Source organism: Sipha flava, unplaced genomic scaffold (assembly GCF_003268045.1).
Source record: "Sipha flava isolate LNK unplaced genomic scaffold, YSA_version1 72_pilon_pilon, whole genome shotgun sequence".
NCBI lineage: Eukaryota > Metazoa > Arthropoda > Insecta > Hemiptera > Aphididae > Sipha > Sipha flava.
Genome location: NW_020273612.1, coordinates 1,270,114 through 1,280,665, shown reverse-complemented (window position 1 = coordinate 1,280,665; position 10,552 = coordinate 1,270,114). Strand labels below are relative to the sequence as shown.

Below are 10,552 nucleotides of genomic sequence, written 5' to 3'. Positions count from 1 at the left end.
TGCACAATTATAAATATGTTAACCAGCCCCGCTATATTGTCGGAACCCGTTCAGCCGCTTATTTGAGCCGGGGGACCCAGACGAGGTTTCCCCGTATTACCCGCACATTTTCTATATTTCAAAATATTATGCTAATGATTAGATCGTAATTTATACAATTTATTTGATTTACGGTAACGGCGGAATCGCCAATATTCACATCATTTCAGATTGTTCTTCGTCGTTCGCAAACGCCGCATTGCAAATGCACTTCCAACGCGAGACTCTCTCCGTGCAAACCGCTTTGAAACATGAAAATTGATATTGAATACGCGTCGCGCGGCCACCGCATATTTCGTAAACATGACGTGATAATATTATGCGCGCGTTGGGTTTTTTTAAATTCAGTACACCGCTGACCCAACAACACCTGTTTACAAATTTTCGAACTTACGATTCGATAGTAAAATATTTTTCGGTTTTAAACCACGGATTATGTATTATCATACTCTATGTGTTAGTCGCGCACGACTGATATAAATATAATTATCATAATTATTATTATATACATTTATGTCTTTGTTTTTAATAAATTTATGTTAAAGCGTTTTAGTTGTATGTATATATAAACATTATTATTCATTTATACCTATAATTAAGGTAGCCGTATATATTTCTAATCAAAATGTGGCAAAATAAATAAATATCTTTTTTTATTTTTATTTTTATTTAAAAATTATTAACAAAATTAAATACTATTATGGTGTTAAACAAAAAAAATGTAATTAATTAATTACACTTATTTAATATGTTACTCGTTTTTTATTGTAAACAATTTTTTTTTTTCATATAAGAAAAGCGTCTACGTAAAGAAAACGGTCAACGATACAGTATATACCCGTGGTGTGCAAACATACTAGTTATAATAATAATAAAAACAATAATCCATCAACAAATCAAAATTGACCATCGTTGTTGGGTACTATTTTCTGAAAACGGGAAATTTTAATGTTCCGAAGATTCCCCAGGGGACAACGGGACAAAGACACGAAAAACGGGATCGTTCCGTTCAAAACACCTTACCTATAATCCGTGTGTATATTATATATATAAACGTTATGTATTGGGGAGAGTTGGCTTTATTTTCACCCCCTACTCCCTTGAACCACCACTGAATTGTACGTAATGCACGTGTATGTGATAAAATAATGAACGCCCCGGGGGGATAGAAAAACACGAACGCCGACACAGCGCATGTTCTACGAATCGATCATACTCCGTTCTGAGTATTTCCGGTTTTAATGTGCACAAAAATATTTAATATTTATTATTTTTACATCCTTTCCTAAGATTTCGCGAGAATACGATGTACGACGACCATTGACGATGCTCATTTGTTCGTCTGAGAATTGCATAAGTTCGTGTAACACGAGTATAGTTCTGAAAACTAGTTCGTCAATTATGTCGTACGGTCATAGGCGTAACTAGGGGGGCTCAAATTTAGCACTCCCAGTTGAAAAATTAATAGTTAAAAAATCGTATGAAAAAATAGTGTTTTTCTTATATGTAGTTTTATTTGATGTTTTTGTCAGAATGATGAACTGTTCGTGACTATTAAATAATTACATCGTCAGAAATACTTGAAAAATATTCTACTAGTCATCGCCAGATAATACTAGTGTGGATATTATATGCTGTATATTGCGTACAATATTTTTTAATTTGTGTATTTCTTAGTATTGTATCACCTAAATAAAATAGTATAATGAAATAAATAGGTATGTTACGATTTATGCTTGTTAATATTTATATATTGAAATATTAGTGTATGCGTGTTGTTATAGCACATTTAATGATTAAATTGAGTGATATGGTACTTGGAATTGGCTTCGTGAGTTACGTGATTTTTGCACCCCCAATATTTGAGCTCTAGTTGCGTCTATACGTCACGACGAGTTCGATGACGATGACGAGGTATTTAAAAAACTATAGAGCGATTAAAACGAATCGAATTATTTTGACCAGGTCTGTATTGAGGTCTGGTGGCACCCCTGGCAAATCACTGTATTTACCCCCCTCCCACCACCAAATGGAAAAAATTAATTTTTGTACAAAAAAAATCATTTGAAGTATATAAAGCATGTACAACAACATAGTATACAAAGTAATAATTACTAATAAACTTTAATAACTCTTTGTATTACTTGTAAACAATCAATACATTATAAAACATGTAATTTTCTTCAAATGTTTTTGTTCCACAATTGTGTTAGAATAATATTACAATGGTACTTTTCTTTATTTTATAGAGACAAATTTATCTGTGACATTATCAAATTAAATTTTTTTTAACTACCTATTTTTCAAATTTCGTGAAAAATATTACATAAGTAGTGTTGAAATTTGTGCCCCTTTCAGAACTGCGACCCTGGCTCATGTCCTCTTACCTTGCACTGAATGGATACACTTGTAACGTTCGTTTCGACACAGTACCGCCCAGTAGTTTTCTTTTGTTGGAGTTTCTTTATGCACATGGAAATCACGTGTACTTATGTGCATGGGAATTGCAGTCGTCTTTCTTCTCTCTCGGCGTTTTACTCAAATCCGTTATTTTCGTTATCATCATATATCATTATTGTTATTATTGTCTCGTATTATTATTATTATTATTATTATTGTTATATTAATATAAAGAGGTGTATAATTATCGTTATAATTATTACATCGTTCTTTGTCCATGGGAAGCGATCCGCGAACCAGAACAAGCATAAGTAATTCTTCTTCCTTAGCCTTAGTCACTTCCGCCACAGCCGTTGAAAAAAAAAATTTTAAAAAAAAAAACAAAAAAAAAAACAAAATAATAATAAACAAATAAAAGGGCGATTGTTCGGGTAGTGAGTCGCACGTACCCGCGTTATAAGTATCGTGCTGATGGTTTTCCATTGCACACGGCCAATGATACGGTCTCTTACGTGTCCGCGGCGGGTACGTGTCACACGCGTTCCCGAAACGGTTTCTTTTTCAGCTATTTAGTAGTCGGGTATTTTTCATCTCGAGTTCTGATAACCAATTAAATTTGTTTACCGACGAGTCAAGTTTACCCGTGCGAGACGCGTCCAAAATTCGTTCCACCGTTCGTTGTCGTCCGTATACATTATACATCTGCATGATACATGCGTGTACAGGGTGTCCCGCGGGGATTCGCGTTGATGATGGATTCGGGAAGTTTAGACGTCGGTTCACATGCAAGACACTAAATATTTGCTCGGTGTACCTAATCTATTCAACGAATAACTTTTCACGCGCCAAATCTCGTCCGGAACACTTCGAACATATTCGTGCACAGAGCTGCGTCGCATCGCACACCGAACCTAACCTAACCACAGCAGGACTCGGGCCAACGAAACGTATCATCCTGTACAACACAATCGACGATCGCGTTATTATGTTCGTGTGTATTATTAATTGGAACGGTGCACTAACAAGGTTGTGCGTCGCACGAAACCGGTAGGGCTGGAAAAAAAGGAACCAACGGTTCATTGATTGACGACATTTTAAGTAGGGTGTCATGTGTATGGTTTTTTTTCGATGTAAAATAACCTATAATATGTTATAGATTTTAAAATGTGTTAACCATGATTATTTTTTTCTGTTCGAAAATGTAACTCAACGTCTATAGGTGCCTGATAATGTTTAACTGTAAGCTATTTATAATAATAAACGCCAGTGTTCAAAATAACTTATTTATGTACGTGCTTTTACAGATGAATTAAACGGCGTAATGATGCACGAGTGGAATACAATTGAGAACGTTTATATCTGCTAACTTTTGTGCAACGTTGCCGCATTGATTAAAAACATAAAATAGTGTACTCAATATTAAATTTTAATATAATACTGATTAATTAACAATTAATAATAAAGTAACAACTTTTTCTTTCAATTTTTTGATTATTATTGCTAAACCAAGTGATATATTTACCGGTTGATGCATGAAAAGTTTTATCGATTCACAATGTTCGTAAATTGCGCTACAATAATTGTGTTAAAAATAATTTCAATAACAATTATTGTTACTGGAATATTTCCGTTTCATCAACACCCGTCTTGGCGTAATCTTAAAAATGAATATTTATAATTGTTTATTATATAACAGGGGTGTCCAAGCCACGGCTCGCATCTTATCGTAATTTTTTTACAAAACATTTTTCACTATATGAATTTATGTATTTGAAAAAGTATAATATTTTATTAAATTACAGTGTATAAAAAAAAATTAGTAAAAATAGTGTTCTTGATATAATTTTTCTTTATTGACTATTTTCTTATTTATTGCCGGTTTATTTTGCTTGTAAGTTTTTTAAAATCAGGACTATATGTTGTTAACGCAGTCCTTAACAATTCCGTTAAATGATCATCCGTTAATGTTGATCGATGTTTAGATTTAATCATTTTCATGGTTGAGTATAAAGACTGTCAAGAATATGTTGTTCTGAAAATCGATATTAATTTTTGAGCGCAAAGAGTAATTTTTGGATATTTAATAACAGGCACATGTTACCAAAATTCCAGCAAAGAATGACAACTGTATTTGAACTGTTCAGTCCTCCATCTTCCAATAATTCCAAGAGTTCAATTTCTAAAGCTACTGTATCCATTAAAATCTATTTTAATATTGACCCGGAAGAAGTAATCAATATTTTTAAACTTCAACAAAGAAAACAAGATTTTATCTTATAATTTTTTTTATATTCTTAAATTTGTAATTTATATGGACAAAATATTGTATTGGTATTCAATTGTATTAAATAAATAATTCATATTTAATTTTAATGTTTTATAGTACTAATATAAATCTAGACCAAAACTCCCTCCGAAAATTTTTCCTACCTACACCCATGTGTCTATGTCCCTATGATATTTTGATAATTGTGGTATTTATGAAGTAAAATTTAATTTGACAATATTGTACAATTATTGTTATCGTATTCTTCACATTATATTAAATACGAAACATTATCTTGTATTATTTACAATATCATATATATATATATATATATATATATATGTATATATAAATTATATAATTATATACCTTTTTTTTTACATTTTGGCTCTTCCATATTTATTAATATATTTGGTGGCTCGCGAGTCTCTTTTCACTGGCCACCCCTGTTATAAAAGTTATTTTCCAAGTTCAAGCGTTATCATTTTAGAGTTTTCCATTATACTACATATATACATTACGTTGTTACCATCGTCCACAAAGCAACTGAATTTAGGTTACCCACACATTATAACTATAGGCAATATTATAAATAAATTATCTTTATCGCTAAATAATAAGATAAACGACAACGTCGCTGGAAAAATCGTCCTCAATCGTTTGAATATGAGGTACAAAATATTATTTCTTTGACCTTCCGACAATCGTTCTCAATCAGTTACTAAAATCGTAAAACATTCTCAGCCGTCAAACACCGGTGCGCACGTATCGCATTGTAAGAATTAATATTTCTCACGATGATATGAAATAAAAATGATGATAATTTTCAGCTTGCATGTTGTATTATAAGTAGTCCTCAATGTGCTTATGTATATCCGTTTGAAACGGAAGCAGTATGCACCTTTTTGCAGTGAACTATTACTTTCATATTATTTTATTTTCAATATTCAAAAATAAAACGTTAAAAGCAATAATACTTACACATGTTTGTTTAAGTCAAAAATATTTTTATCGTGGTGTAAAATATTGTGTTTTTATATTTTACGCCACTAAAGAACTCCAACTGTTAGTAATAAACAATTTTAAATAAAAAACAAATTAATTTTTTTTTAACTAATTATAACATTTATAATAAGTTTAACTTTATATCAAATCGGATGCAGAAGTTTACTAATACTTTTATTTTTATTCCAATTGTATACAACTACGTTATCATGATAATTAAACTTGCTTTATATATTTTCTTTAACAGTCACTAAAAAAAAAAAGAAAAGATATTTCGAATATTTTTTTTATATTTCTTCGCGTAAAATTTTTATCAAACATTGAACGAAAGAAATAAACGAGAAACAAAGTTATAAAGGCTGTGAACAGGAAATTGTGTTTTAGTGTTTACGAGTATGTAATCTCGAAATATATTTTCATATGAAGCGTAAGTACGTATAAGTCTCGCAATGGATAAAAGAAATTGAACTAAATATATTTTGAGAAGACCAAAAATAAAAGATGAAAATAGAAGAAAAAATAAAAAAAAATAAACAAAAACATTTGAAACAAATGTTGTTGTAAATTTCGATTTTTTAAATAGTCCCGAGAGCTCCTCAAAAGCGGAAGTAGGTTCTCTTATTGTCTTGTATCTTATCTGTCACTTATAATAAGTTTAAAAACTCACAAAACTCTTACTTTGGATTTTCTAAAAGCATAAGTTATAACTCAAACGCTATTTGCTCAAAAGCATTGATTATAAATATGAATATTACCAACTTTTTCATTGTAAATATTTGGCCAATCAAAATAAGCTTGTTCGATATACGGCTTAATGATAAGGTTATTTTTATTACACTCGGGTATTTCATTAAATAATTTAAATCAATAAAAATGTTTAAAAACGTTTTACATTATTTACGGCCAAATTACTTCAGAGAATATTTAATTAGAAAAACAAAAAATTGAATTATCACTGAATGTAACATATGTATAGTCATAAAAGCTACACTACATATTACACTTAATATTTTTTTTATTCTACTACGTCATAATCTAACTTATTTATTACTCACTAAACAGCTACCTATAATAGTAAAATTTTTTCTTAAATATAATTCGAATACAACAAAACTATCAGTCTAGCAAAAATTATAAATAACTATTTATAACAAATTATAAAACGGAAAACGGTCAATACCCATTGAATAATTTAAGCAAATAATGATATTGATTTCTGAAAAAAAGAAAATATAATATAGCTACAATTAATACTATAATATTACGCTTGAAACGAGGATCGATGTCGGAAAAAATTGATTTCCACGGAAATATTTATTTATTATGTTGACATTTTGTTTCTGACGGATTTGTACCTATAAAGCTTTGTGCAGTTTTCGGAACCTATAGTAGCTATAGGAGAAGGACGTGCGAGTTTGAGAATATCGTATCGAAAAACCAAATTTATTCGTACATCGGTCTTTGAGACGTTAGTTTAAACATCATTCGACTTTTACCGTTTGTACAAAAAAAAAAAAATCAAGTACAAATTAAATGTAAACATAATACAATCTACGTCATTTCAATCATAAAAGGTATGCGCGTGCTGCACAATAATCGTGATACACGTATGCGTTTTTTTTAATTTCTGACGAAATATACGTTTGAAACATTCATGGGCCCATAACAATGACACGGTTCAACGTGTATCTAATGTAACACGGGTGTGCGTGCGTGCGTATTTATTTAGCATCAATACTTGACTGTCTTGGATAGGTAATTTGTATTTTGTTTTCCCCGAAACCTAAAGGCGTTACGTCGCGCGACGCATTGATCGTGTTTCAGTGGCTTTTGTACGGCGTTGCAACGGTAATAATTTGCTGGACGTGCGACTCTTACGCAATTGCCGTAAAATATTGTTTGTACGCGATGCGCGTTCAACGGAATGTTAGAGTTGTATGCGGCGCCCACGGTGGAGATTTGTGTTTGTGGAAAATCACTCAGGAGTGTACAAAAGTAGTGAAATAAATACGTTAAAAGTGAGCGGGTCGTAACTCTCGAGAGGTCTCCGCGCGTACAAATAAAAGACCGCCTAATGGCCCTATTCATCGAATAAAACAGCCGAATTTCTCAACACAAATTATAATATACACAAAACGTAACACGCTGTATCATTATATATGTGTATAGTTTCATGTTCGGTAGGCGGTTTTGAATATTTTTCCAGTCGAAAGGGTGACTCGTTCGTTGCACCTGCTGAACAACGTCACCGATTTGGTGCGAGGACACGTAACAGTCCTTATTGTTCAGCTGTGTCTGGCCGCACATATTTGGAATTAATTCTGTCGCGTTAGGCACGCATTGCAACGCCACCCTCCGATCGTTTCGGGCTCGTATGGGTGTTAATTTTTTTAAAAAAAACTCCTCGAATCTCGGGACCGCAAGTCCGAGCAACAATTATTATTTTCAAGTTATGAACAACGAACAGTTCAAATCGTTCGAACCAAAAACGAAACAAACGATCGTCTCATCACGCCTGCACCGTGTTTATTTACACAGGTATTATAAACATTAATATCGTCGCCAGAAAATCCGAGCTGGTCGTAACGCGCGTACCGGATACGACGAACAACATTCGGTTGGTGCGATATCGGTGGGAATCGAACGTGACGTCAACAACGATCAGTCGGGTAAAAACACGAATTCCCTCAACTAAACAGGGACGGTTCGCGGTGTTCAGCGGTGTTCAGTTATCGGCAAAACTGTGACGGATACCCAGGGACATATTTAGACTTACTTATAGGGGAGTACTGGTGAATCCTTAATATACCTATGTGATTTTTTTTTTTTTAATCTGATGCCGGATCTACTTAGAATCGACTTTTGAGTAGTTCTTTTTTAACACCAGTCTGTGTTTTGAAAGTTACGCTTGTATTTTATTTTATTTTTCACCAAGTATGGACCCGACAATAAGCCCAATTCAGTATTCACCCAGCCACGCGTAATTTGATTTCGTTATATAAAATGATCCACATTAAAACATTTGTAATGCGCATCTCACATGTAATCGATTTAACATTTAAGGAATATTTACTCCTTAATACGGATTTGAAGGGGGAAATATTACCCCCTTCGCTCCTTGAATTTGCCCCTGCGGATACCCGTGTTAGGTTAGGTTTGGTTAGGTTAGGTTAGGTTGACATGCGTACGCTCCCGGGTCCGTTCCGAAACTTCCGACACGCGGCGAATTACGTTCGATAGAGTGTTGCTGCGCTGTTACGGGGCCCTAGAAATTTTTTCCGTGAAGTATGCCATATTTTTCTATCATACATAAATTGCGTAAAAATGGATAATATACCTTATCATCAAAGCGTCAATAGTATATTATTATTCATTAATTTATTGTTATTAAACTATTTATACTACAATAAAGGTACCTACTAAACATAACATTGAATATATAAAATAAATATAATATATTTGGAATTAGGGATTAAAATACCATGTACATTTTTACATGACAGGGAGATCTCGTTATTTAATTTTAAAAACGATATTATATGGTTGGCTTACACATTGTTATGATCCATGTAAAGTGCGGGGCCCTGGGCAGCTGCCTCTTCTACCCTGCCCTTCCGCCAACGCTGCGCGGGCGAGTGAACGGATTGAAAAATCCGGTGCGATACCACGGTCCACGGGTCGATACGACGCGTCGGGGCAGTACGTTAGTTGGACGTCCGATTTCGGATCGCGTAATCGAACCGACCCGATGAAACCCGGTGAGACGGATCGCCGTGGACCGACAACGTCAAAGTTGACAAACCCGGTTGTACGATCGCTGTTTCAGAATTGGTTCCAGTCCGATCGTTGACCATCGTACGTCATGATCGTCGATTTGTACGTTGGCCGTGTGCTGATCGATTGTACGCGCGCGCGCAAATATAATTTTCTAGAATTTAAATTAAAGCGGAATCCGTATAGTTGTTTTCGACTAATTTGAACTCGTTAAACGAAAACTTACCAATTTTTATTTGCCAATAAAATTACACTTGATAAAAGAAAAAGAAATAATATCTTTCAAAGCAATGAAAATCGAAATCAACAAAGTTTTAACAATGAAATTAATGGTTCGAAAAAAAATTATTTAATATCTCAATGTGTCTGGATTTTTTTTTTTCTTAGGACTTAATTTTGTATTGAGAATCTGTCATGGAGTTTAATTATTATTGGATTTGATAATTATTTATTTTTAACGAATAAAATACAATTAAATGGGTATGATTAAAAAATAATATGCAGAACCGTTTGGTAAATTGCAGTGACTGCACCTACGTATATTACTAAACCAAAAAACTGGATACACCGTTGTTTAAATGTAAGTATCGTTCCGAATCATCCCGAATCTACAGAAGGTACACAAATTAAGATATTAACATTAATTTCAATTCTTAATTTCAACGTATATAAACCTAACGTTTGTTATACTACATATTGCAATATGCCGAACTGCATTATCAGTCGCTTCAAAGAAAGAATCATTCAGACGAAAAAGCAATGGAAATAATAATTCATCATGTAGTGTTGTTTGTGTTCCGAACGCATAGGTAGATGTTGAAATAAAATAAAAACAGCCAAAATTCCATCACTGTGTTGTCTGTGTACGAGTGCAAAAAAAAAAAATAAGAAACGAAAGTTGTTACACTTGTATATCTATCGACACGAGTGTAAAATCCTTATCGGCAACATCCACGAGCGTATATCCTTTCCGTTTGGGGTTAGAAGGGGTAAGTTGAAAAAAAAAAGAAGAGAAAAAAAATGGAAAAAATAGTTGATCCTACGCAATTTCCTGGATCACGGCTGATA

General features: G+C 33.0%; 1 long non-coding RNA gene across 1 annotated transcript; it reads left to right on the top strand.

Annotated features, from left to right (window-relative positions):
- Nucleotides 1-3,281: 3,281 nt before the first annotated feature.
- LOC112692308 lies at nucleotides 3,282-3,826 on the top strand. The gene is made up of 3 exons (XR_003149402.1): nucleotides 3,282-3,537; nucleotides 3,596-3,678; nucleotides 3,744-3,826. It is a non-coding gene; the product is annotated as an uncharacterized LOC112692308 (long non-coding RNA).
- The last annotated feature ends 6,726 nt before the right edge of the window (nucleotides 3,827-10,552 follow it).